We start from the raw sequence: 10,781 nt of genomic DNA on the forward strand, positions 1-10,781 counted from the left end.
AGTAAAACCGATGCAACATAAACACCCAAATTATTCAAAGCAAAAGGAATAAATAAATAAATAAATAAATCCTAATAAGTAGAATAAATTAATAATATAATTCATAGTAATGTTCAGTGATTACGTAGCATACTAAGTGTAAATGTAGCGTCAGTGATTAAGTAGGCCATTGGCCACTTGGCCAGCACGGCTGAAATGCTGGGACTTGCAATTTTATGTGATATTTTTGTGTTTTTTTTTGTTTTTGTTTTTGTTTTTTTTTTTTTGTTTTTTTTTTTTGTTTTTGTTTTCGTTTTTTGTTTTTATCTTTTCTTTTTTCTTTTTCTTTTTTTTTTTTTTTTAATTTTCACATGGCTTCTTATGCAATTCTACAAGACTACAATAGCGCAGTATAATTGCATTTGTTGCAATTTTGTTATCAGAATTGCACAAAGGCCAAATGGGCTCATTTAAAAGAGATTAATTAATAGAAAAAGAATTTTTTATTGATAAATAATAAATGGGATAACCTTGCTCTCAAAAGGTTATGTGAAAATGTGATCACTTTTGAAAAGAAGAAAGAGAATCACATAGATGAAGGGTAAATAGTAAATAATAATATATAAAAAAAATAGTAAATAATATAATTACAAATTTAGTGATATGCTATTTTGAAAGTGAGAGAAAATTGTAAAGGTACGGATAACCTTGTTCCCAAAAGGTTGAATCTTCAAACCCAAGAGCCCTCATGCCCCGGCCCAACAAAGCATTTGGGAGGATGTAAATCATGGTAACTCAACTGAACACAGAGGCTAGACCTTTGCTTACTAGTTACTGCACACAAGGAGTCACCCTCACTTTGAGAGGTTGCCCCCACACTGCTGTTGGTGAGACTCAATCCCTGGTATTTGCTCCAAAGCTTCACCCCTATGACCAATTGAGTTGCCCATACCCTTAGCTTTATATATGATTGAGATCAGATTCCCGTGTGGACAGGGCTTCCAGTGCGGCCGTGCGGTCACTCACCATTAGGTACTCATAAATGCATTACAAGGTGTTCGGAAATGCATCATTAGGTATGGTGATTTTTTGTGTGTGATGCATTTCATTCTGGCGCATTTTCGAACACTCTGTGATGCATTTATGCATACCTAATGGTGCAATCCGCATCGGCCGCACAAAAAGTCCTATCTGCATTTGATCTCGTATCTATATGATGAGATTAATATTTATATTCGTTTATCTTCCTAAATGTGCACGCGTATGAATTCATTGGTATTCCTTGTGTATATGATGATTATTATCTCAATTATCATTATGTGAACTATTCTTCTTCTTGCAAACTCTCGTTGATATTATGAAATATTAAATTTTTTTCTCTATATATAAGATTGATTAGATAATGAAAATTTTGCATTTAAATTTTAAAGTAGATTGATCAACTTGTAATAAATGAAATAAAATGTATATTTTAATTAAAGCAATATAGATTTGTTATATAAAATTAAAATTTGTACTACAATAAATAAGAACTGATTTAAGAAAAAATAAGATAATATATTCTTAGAATAATTCTAGTATGACATTTATATTCTTTTAGGATGAAGATTAAAAAGAAAATATCTTTCACTTTTTTTAATGCTTAAAAAACCAAATCAAATTAAGTAAATATTACTATATTTTAATTCTTACCACAAAGATTAAAATTGCAAAAAGAATAGAAAAAAGGAATATGGTCCGAATTGGCTACTGAACGAAACGTGAAAGTTCAATTTGGCCATTGAACGGAAAAAAAAAAAAGTTGCAACTAAGCCACTCAACACTCCAAATGTATGCAATTTCACCTGATAACATGTTAACACTCTATCTAGCAGGTTGCATGTTGACATTTAAAATGACTTGAACTTTTTCTTTAAAAAAATTCTTTTCATTTCTTTCTTCTTCTTTTTTTTTTTGAAAACCCTTTTCTTGCATAAAATTTGTTGCACTCCCACCTTGTACTAGGCAAATTAGGCAAACTAAGCTTCAATCATTCTTTTCCAAAAAAAAAAAAAAAAAAAAACTTCAATAAGAAATCTTCAAATCAACTGTGAAATTTTCGAATCACGCCTAAAATCCCTATTTGTTTCGTTGTTGCTTCGGGGTTTCATCATATTGAAGTTTATCAGTTCGTACCTTCATCAATTTGCAGTTTCAATTTCTTATAGCTCGTTTGGTTCGCTGAAAAATATTTGAAGGGTGTATATGATTATACAAAAGAACTAGGTACTGCAGTAGATTTTTTGCAAATTATAATGGTAGGACGTGCACCGTGAAGAGAGGTTTTAGCACCAAAGTAGTGTTTGGTCCACCTTTTGCTTAATTTAGTTCCAAAGTAGTGCACTGCGAAGAGAATCATGTTTCATTCTATTTATTAACATCTTAATTATTATATAAAATTATAAACTGAATATATATCTTTCAAAAAAATTGAATTTATATTCCAAAATATTTTATGCTAGAAAAAGGTTTTCAAAAATAAAAATAAGAAATGAAAAGGAAATTAAAAAAATGTCAAATCATCGTTGACATCAACATGCAACCTGTTAGATGGGGTGTTAACCAGTTATATGGTGAAATTGCATACATTTGAAATATTGAGTGATCTAATTGCACCTTTTTTTTTTCGTTTAGTGGCCAAATTGCACTTTCACTTTTCGTTCAATGGCCAATTTGAACCTTATTCTTAGACAAAATATAACGAATTCTTTTTTTTTTTGAAAACTAATTTAATTGTTATAATAATAATAATAATAATAATAATAATAATAATAATAATAATAATAACAAAATGTTCATCATCGTTGTTGTTGTTATTATTACTTTTCGTTCAATGGCCAATTTGAACCTTATTCTTAGACAAGATATAACGAATTCTTTTTTTTTTTTTGAAAACTAATTTAATTGTTATAATAATAATAATAATAATAATAATAATAATAATAATAATAATAATAACAAAATATTCATCATTGTTGTTATTATTATTATTATTATTATTATTATTATTATTATTATTATTATTATTATTACTCCGTATTATTATTAAATTGTTAGAAAATATTTAACAATGAGTTAAGTTAAGAATAATAATAAAAAGTTTTTTAAAAATATTATATTGCTAAAGTTTTTACACAAAGGAAAAAGTTAAAAATGAAAGATGGTACGTTTAAAAATATTTTATTATTTTACAAAGAAGAAATCAAAATGTGCAAGTTATCAATACACATGATTACAACGACATACAAGAGTATTTTATATTCCAAATAGAGCCATACTAAGAGGGACTACTTATATAATTTAGTATAAAATAGAACAATCAAGTAAAATTATTAATCGGTAAAGCTACATATATGGCTAGATGACTTGGTATTTGTGTGGCTACCACATTACTCATTAACATAAAAATATTGAAATTGTTAACTGGACATTATTAGTAAAACGGATATAACGGTCTGTCATTCTTCTTATCATTATTGTATCCATTATTACATTTGTACATTATATATATGTTGTAGCTCATTTGTACACTGATGATGATGGTTGAAATAAGAATTCCTTATCCAATCTACTTTGTCTCTCTATGTTCCTTTGCTCTTTACTTTCATGTTATTTGTCTCAATTCACAGACTAGGAGCTAACAGGCACACAATTACAACACGTTATCAGTCTTATTATTTTATCAGCTAGTGAACGATAATTTTATGAGTTTTTCTATGCCTTATTATTATTATTTTCGGATGCCTCAGTTTGCCTGTTGAATAGACTGTATGCAATTTGCTTTTTCAGTGTGAATATATATATATACACACATATATAGGGTCATGATCAGGTGTGGCTGCTCCTTAACGTGCGGTCACTGCAGCCGCACCACTATGTATACAAATATACACCACTCAATGTTAGAAAATACATCATACAAATGTGCATCATTAGGTACGCATTATCAAAAAAACACACCACTAGGTATATAAATATACACCACACAGTGTTAGCAAATGCACCATTAAGGGCAGGAGAATTATAGTGCATTATTTTGAGTGTGTGGTGTGTTTTAGGGTGTTTTTGTGTTTGTGGTGCTTTTTCTAACATTGAGTGGTGCATTTTTTAACATTGAGGGGTGTGAACCGCATTTTAACAGATTTCTATATTTGTAATTTTTTCCCTTTCTCATAATGATTATACAAATGTTTTTTGAAAATCTTTCTAAGAAATTTCATGATTAATCAGCCAAAACCATCATTAATATATACATATATACTCTCGTACACAGTACATTTCAATATATATACATTCTCAGTATATATGTATATGAATAAATATATACATGTTTTCAAGAGACTTAAAATTCGAAATATTTTTTTTTTGAAAAACACAAGATTTTTTTGAGAAAGGGATCGATCAGCGGTTAACATTCTGACATTGACGAAAAATGTTAACACATTTCTTAGGTTTTGTAAAAAATTTGGAACATTTATCATTATTTTTCAAAAAATTATAGAATTAAAGAAAAAATCAACATTTGCAATGCATAAATAAAATTTTATTAATGTTACTATTTTTTGATAAATTAATAAGCAATATGTACAAAATATAAAATTAAAATATCTATTATTAAAATATTATAGACCATATGTCATTATTAATATAAATTTAACTTATCAATTTGCATGTGCTAAATTTTATGAATTTTTTTTTTAGTACTGAATTTTTTTTAATACAACTAAAATTTTCTACAAATCTCATTTTATATTTATTTGAGGCAACAACTTTAATTTTCCAACCTTTTACAAACACTGAAAATGTTATTTTCCCCTAAACACATTTTATATTTATCTTCTGGAAAACTCTTTGTCAACTTATTGAAGAGGCCAGGCGTTCAATTTTGAAATTCTTATTCCAAACAGAGTGTCAAACAATTAGCCAAAATTAGCAATAGACAAGGGAATGTGAGATTATTACTTAAGAAAGGTGAGGGTATCCCACATCTCTGTGCAATAGTTAAAAACCCTTATATGGAGGTTATTTTACATTTCAGGAAAAATCGCATAACTTAAACCAAACATGAGAATATTATATTTTTAAGTAAATATAACATTAGTTATCTTATATAATTTGAACCAAACCACCCTTAAAAGTTTCTTTTATCATCTAAATTCAAAACAAAATTAAACAAAATAAAACAAACAAAAAAACAGTACAACTAGGCAGCAAACTGAAAGAGCAGACGTAAGGGATTAAAAACTTACAGGGAATAAAAAGCTGGCCGCCGCCACGAAACCAAAGAATGCACTTCAGGTCCTATATTTTTTGCTTCTGGCGAAGAACCAAAACCAGTGTATAAATAGATGAATGAAAGTAGTGCACCTGTTTTTTTTTTGTTAGAACTTCCGACCTCTTTTAAGAGATGAAAGTGCACGATCACTCACGCTAATTAAGCTGATTACTATACATGTTTTTTTTTTTTTTTTTTTTTTTTTGCTTTTTAATTCTTCTTTTTGGCTGAAAAGAGTTTTAATTTATATGGTCCAATAATCTTATTACAATAGAAATTTATAATGTGTATATTGGGAAAAACAAGATCAAGAAATTAAGAATAGAGAAAATGAGAACAAATAAAAAGATGAGTTTATATGGTTATGTCCTCCACAAGGGAAAAATAGATTTTTTACTAATTCTAATATGATAAATATCTAACGATATAAACATTGTATGTATAGACAACTCTAGCACTTGTGATACTATGGCTCAACTTTGTGATGAAATGTGTCGTGTAGGGCGACGATTGCCGAGTTTTCCGACTCCACATCGTTCTCATTTAATCCTCGTATTTAGAATTAAAGCACTATAAACAATAAACAAATAACGGGATAGCTTTCATGTACTTGTCAAGAAGTTGACTAGGAAATTTCCACTGATTTATTTTGGAATAAGGTTCAAATTGGCCACTGAACGTAACCTGAAAGTGCAATTAGGCCACTGAACAAAAAAAGCGTGCAATTAGGCTAATGAACACTCCAAATGCATGCAATTTCACCTGATAACAGGTTACCTTCCATTTTATCAGGTTGCCTGCTTACATCGATGGTGGGTTGACATTTTAAAATATTTTTTAATAATAAACTTTAAAATTAAAAATTAAAAATATTAAAAAATTAATTAAAATATTAAAAAATTAATATTTTGTAAAATTTTAATTTTAAATTTTAATATTTATTAAATAATAAACTTTAAAAAAATTTAATTAAAAATATTAAAAAATTAATATTTAAAATATTTTTAAAAATATTTAAAAAATGTTTTTTTTTTAATTTTTAATTTTTTATATTTATTATTAAAAAATTATTTTAAAATGTCACATCACCATCCAGGTAATTAGGCAACTTGATGAAATGGAAGGTAACCTACTATCAGGTGAAATTGCATGCATTTAGAGTGTTTAGTGGCCTAATTGCACTTTTTTTTTGTTCAATGGCCTAATTGCACTTTCAGGTTACGTTCAGTTACCAATTTAAACCTTATTCCATTTATTTTGGCTCAAGAAAAATGAAGGTCTTAATGGGCCGGGGGTAGAGAAGACATTGCATGGTGACCCAAAAGGAGAAGGGAAGTCTTATTGGACAAGAAGGGAGTCAGGAGACTAGCATAAATGAAGTCGTAGGGGCTTGTTGGGCTAGCAAAGAAGAAGACATGATTGCCCATGGAAAGGGGAAGGGAGAGGACCAATCGTTATACCCTGCATCACGGTGCACATAGCAATGTGCATCACGTACGTAAAACGATGTCGTTTTGGTGTTAGTGGACGCGGAAGCGAATGACTCCAGGGAATTCATTATCTATAATACACATAATCATTATCTAGAATACACAGAACGTTTGCCTAGAATACACAGAATGTTTGCCTAGAATACACAGAATATTGACACACAATACATAGAACTCATCCTCCTAACATTCAAATGCACAAACACATCACAACCTGTGTTAATAACATGAATACACAGAATATTGACACCAAATACACAGAACTCATCCTCCTAAACATTCGAATGCACAAACACATCACAACATGTGTTACTAACATGAATACACATAACGGTTGCCTAGAATACACANGTGTTACTAACATGAATACACATAACGGTTGCCTAGAATACACAAAACGGTTGCCTAGAATACACAGAATGATTGCCTGGAATACACAGAATATTAACATAAATACAGAGATCGGCCGAAACGGGAAACGTGATTTCTAAAAAAAACGGACGATTAGTTTACAATGCTTAAAACGACGTCGTTTAGATACGTGGTGCACGGTATAATTTGCCGGAGAGGACCGCTGTGCGGGGGCGCAGCCAGCCCCGTCACACCAAGTGCTACCTCTGCGCACATGGTTGAAGGAGGGAGGGAAAATTCTGTACATATGGTTGAAGAAGAAGCATGGTGACACAAGCCCCAACCTACCAAGCTACATACTCTATATCTTGTGTATAAAAGCGCGACAGTCTATATTCATTCTGACTTTGGGCGCTGGCAGCAAAATAGTGGGAGTGAAAATGAGACACATGTATAGCCAAGAATCGAAAATAACCAAGGTCATAAGCTTGTCAACGTACGGATGGGATCTAGACACTATATAAGGGGCTTCAATTCTCCCCTTTAGACATCATTATTTGATCATTGCATCTCTCCTAGTCTAGTAGTATGTATTCCTAACTTCCAATAGGTACACCAAGGTTAGATTCCTAACTACTACAGCATTATATTATTGTTTTTAGTTTACTATTTGGGATATAGTACTCATTATTATTTATTTATGTAAATACATTTTTATTAAACACTAAATTTATTTATCCAAATTACACTTTGAAAGTTGTGTTTTTAGTGGTTAAATTAGTGAGTGTCGTCTTCTAGGAATAGCTAAGAATGCCTCGAGTAGCAAGGGGTTGAACACGAGTTCATCAAGTGTTTGAAATCTAACCAAATTGATATTTTTGTTTGCATGCATACAATTATGAAACAAATAATTAATTAGGTAATGAAGAATGACGAAGAAAATGATTTAAATCAAATAGCAATGCACAAATACTTCTTTAATGTTCTAAGATTCTAGGCTAAACAATGCTCAATAATGAAGTGAGGGGATAATAAAGTCACTATCAATGCCACTCTCGTGGACAATGGACTATCACCAAAGTGCTAATCTCATTCTCATAGCAATTAGACTCGGTGAGGCACTTAATTAAGCACCTTGAGTGTATCATCCCTTCCAATTCCCCTCTCTCAAGGGCAAATGAAAAATGTAAAAGGTTTGGCTATGGTGAATCCCTATTCTCATAGGTGAAACACCAATCCATACATCTCTTGCAAATTTGGGCTCTAACCAAACAAGAGTTAAACAATTTCCCAATTTTCACAATCACATTCATCCTAGATGCATTGCAAACCGTAGAAAAAGCAATTCAACGCAGGTAAGCATTCATACAAAGCAATTCAATCTAAATCTCTTAAAGATTTAACTACTCATAATGGGATAGGAAATTAAAAACAATTGGAATAATATGCAATGAATTCAAGTTCTAAAGCAATTTGTAAAATATAAGGGAAAGAAAGTAAAACTCTTACTTGAATGAATTTGTAATGTTTGAATATGAAATTGTAAAGGAATTACAATTACAACTGATAAATCTTCTCCAAATCTTTCAAAAACTAATAGATTTACAATAGATAGATGTTCTAAAGTGGTTTGTAGAGAGAAAACTTAAAAAAAAAAAGACTTAGAAAATTCAAAGATAAAATGAAAATAACGCATCTTGCTATTTATACCTCAAAGAATCGTGCCAAGTAACCACCACCAGATTGCCTGGTCACGTTGTGACCATGCAACAGCCTTGCGGATTTCAGGATTTCACTCTGCTGGTCATGGTGTGACAAGCAAAGTAACAGCCGGAATCTGCAAAGTAGTCAGGGAGTTGACACCCCTTACTACTTTTTGATGAAGGTTGTTAAGTTGTTGTTCACTTTACAACTGACCATCAGAAAGCTGTCAAAAATGTCACTCTGCTGGTGACCAGCAGTGTGACACCCTCTGGTGGCACGAATTGGCTAACTCCTTTGAACTTTGATATGGTTTTGACACTTCATTCTCGAACCATTTTGCCTCTAAATCATCTCAATTTGCCTTCATTTTACGCTTCAACATGCCTAGGTCCTGGTTTCTAATCCTTGAGACATAAACACATGAAATAAGCTTCGTTCTTACACAAATACCTAGCATTCACTTAGAAGTTAGTACAATTGAAGCATACTTATAGGCTAACTCACGGCTTATCACACTTACAAATTTTAAAAATAATTATCAGCAACTTACCACTAGCAAACCCCAATATTTTCTTTTATACCATATTAAATAGTTGAAAGTAAATGGAAAAGAAAATTGGCTCAAGATAAAATATATGAATTGAAATTGCATAGATTATTGTTTTACATCTAATTTTTAAGTTAACAAATATTCAAGGGAAAATCACACTCTTCGCCATTCATCAAATGTTCTTGAATTATGTGTGATATAAAAATAAGTCCAAGAAATATGGAAACATATACACGTATTTTGATTGCAATGATGGAATTAGGTGGAAAAGAAATTGTAAATCGGTGGGAAAGAATAAGGTGAGAATAAAGAATTCTATTATTTGGTATGTAAGAATAGAATTACTGAGAATTTCATCAATTACATTGTGTTTGGTATATATGAGAATTAGAAGGGAATAAGCAATATAAAGACCATAATGCCCATGCAATTGCAATTCTTAGGGAAAGATGTAGGATTATTAGGGAAAGAAATTGGGTCATCACACTCCAAATTTTCTTCCCATGTATTATGGACTTGCAATTTTTGGGGGGAGGTGGGATTTGCAATTCCTCAAATTTGAGGAATTGTAATTCCCATGGCCGGTTTTAGATTATGGTGGTCCCGTTCTTGTAAATAAATGAGACCCTCCCAAAAGCGCAATTTTTAAAATCAATACCGTAATTTTTTCTAATAATAATAATAATAATAATAATAATAATAATAATAATAACAATAACAATAACAATAACAATAACAATAATAATTGATGAGTAAAATGGCGATCGTAAAAAGAGGGTGTAAATGTCGTTCCGATGAGGATTGGGACTATGGCACGTACTTGTATGATATGTATACTTCTAGGTACTAAAGTATTGGAATTCACTAGAATCCAAGCAAACTAAGACTTAAAGAACGGAAATAAAATAATGCAAATTAAATAAGGGATAAACTATATGATAAAAGAATGAGTCAGATTAGGGGTATTGCAATCTTGATGCTCTAATAATCTCAAAATTAGAGAAAAAAACAATTAACCAAGGAATTTATTGGCAATGCACTCAAGAATTCAGTTCAGATACTTTCGTAATCAATAAACTAGAATTAGGCTAGGATTGCCCCACTTTTGTGATGCATCAATCTTAACCTTAAAACACAAAAGCATTATAAGCCCCCAAATTACCCCTATTCTCATAGTAGGAAAAATTGAGTTGAAATTGGTTAGACTCAGTGTTTCACCCAACATTCGTTGTGATGAAATCATCTCCAAATCAATAAAAGCTGCGCATCAATTATCAATAAGAGGAATTTATAATCCAATTCAAACATAAAAACCCTAGGTTAATAAATTATCTCCTTTATGCAATAAGCATAAATCTAGCATCAAGAATAGCAATAGAACTCTAATTCAAAC

Source organism: Ipomoea triloba, chromosome 4, assembly GCF_003576645.1.
Source record: "Ipomoea triloba cultivar NCNSP0323 chromosome 4, ASM357664v1".
NCBI classification, from domain to species: Eukaryota; Viridiplantae; Streptophyta; class Magnoliopsida; order Solanales; family Convolvulaceae; genus Ipomoea; species Ipomoea triloba.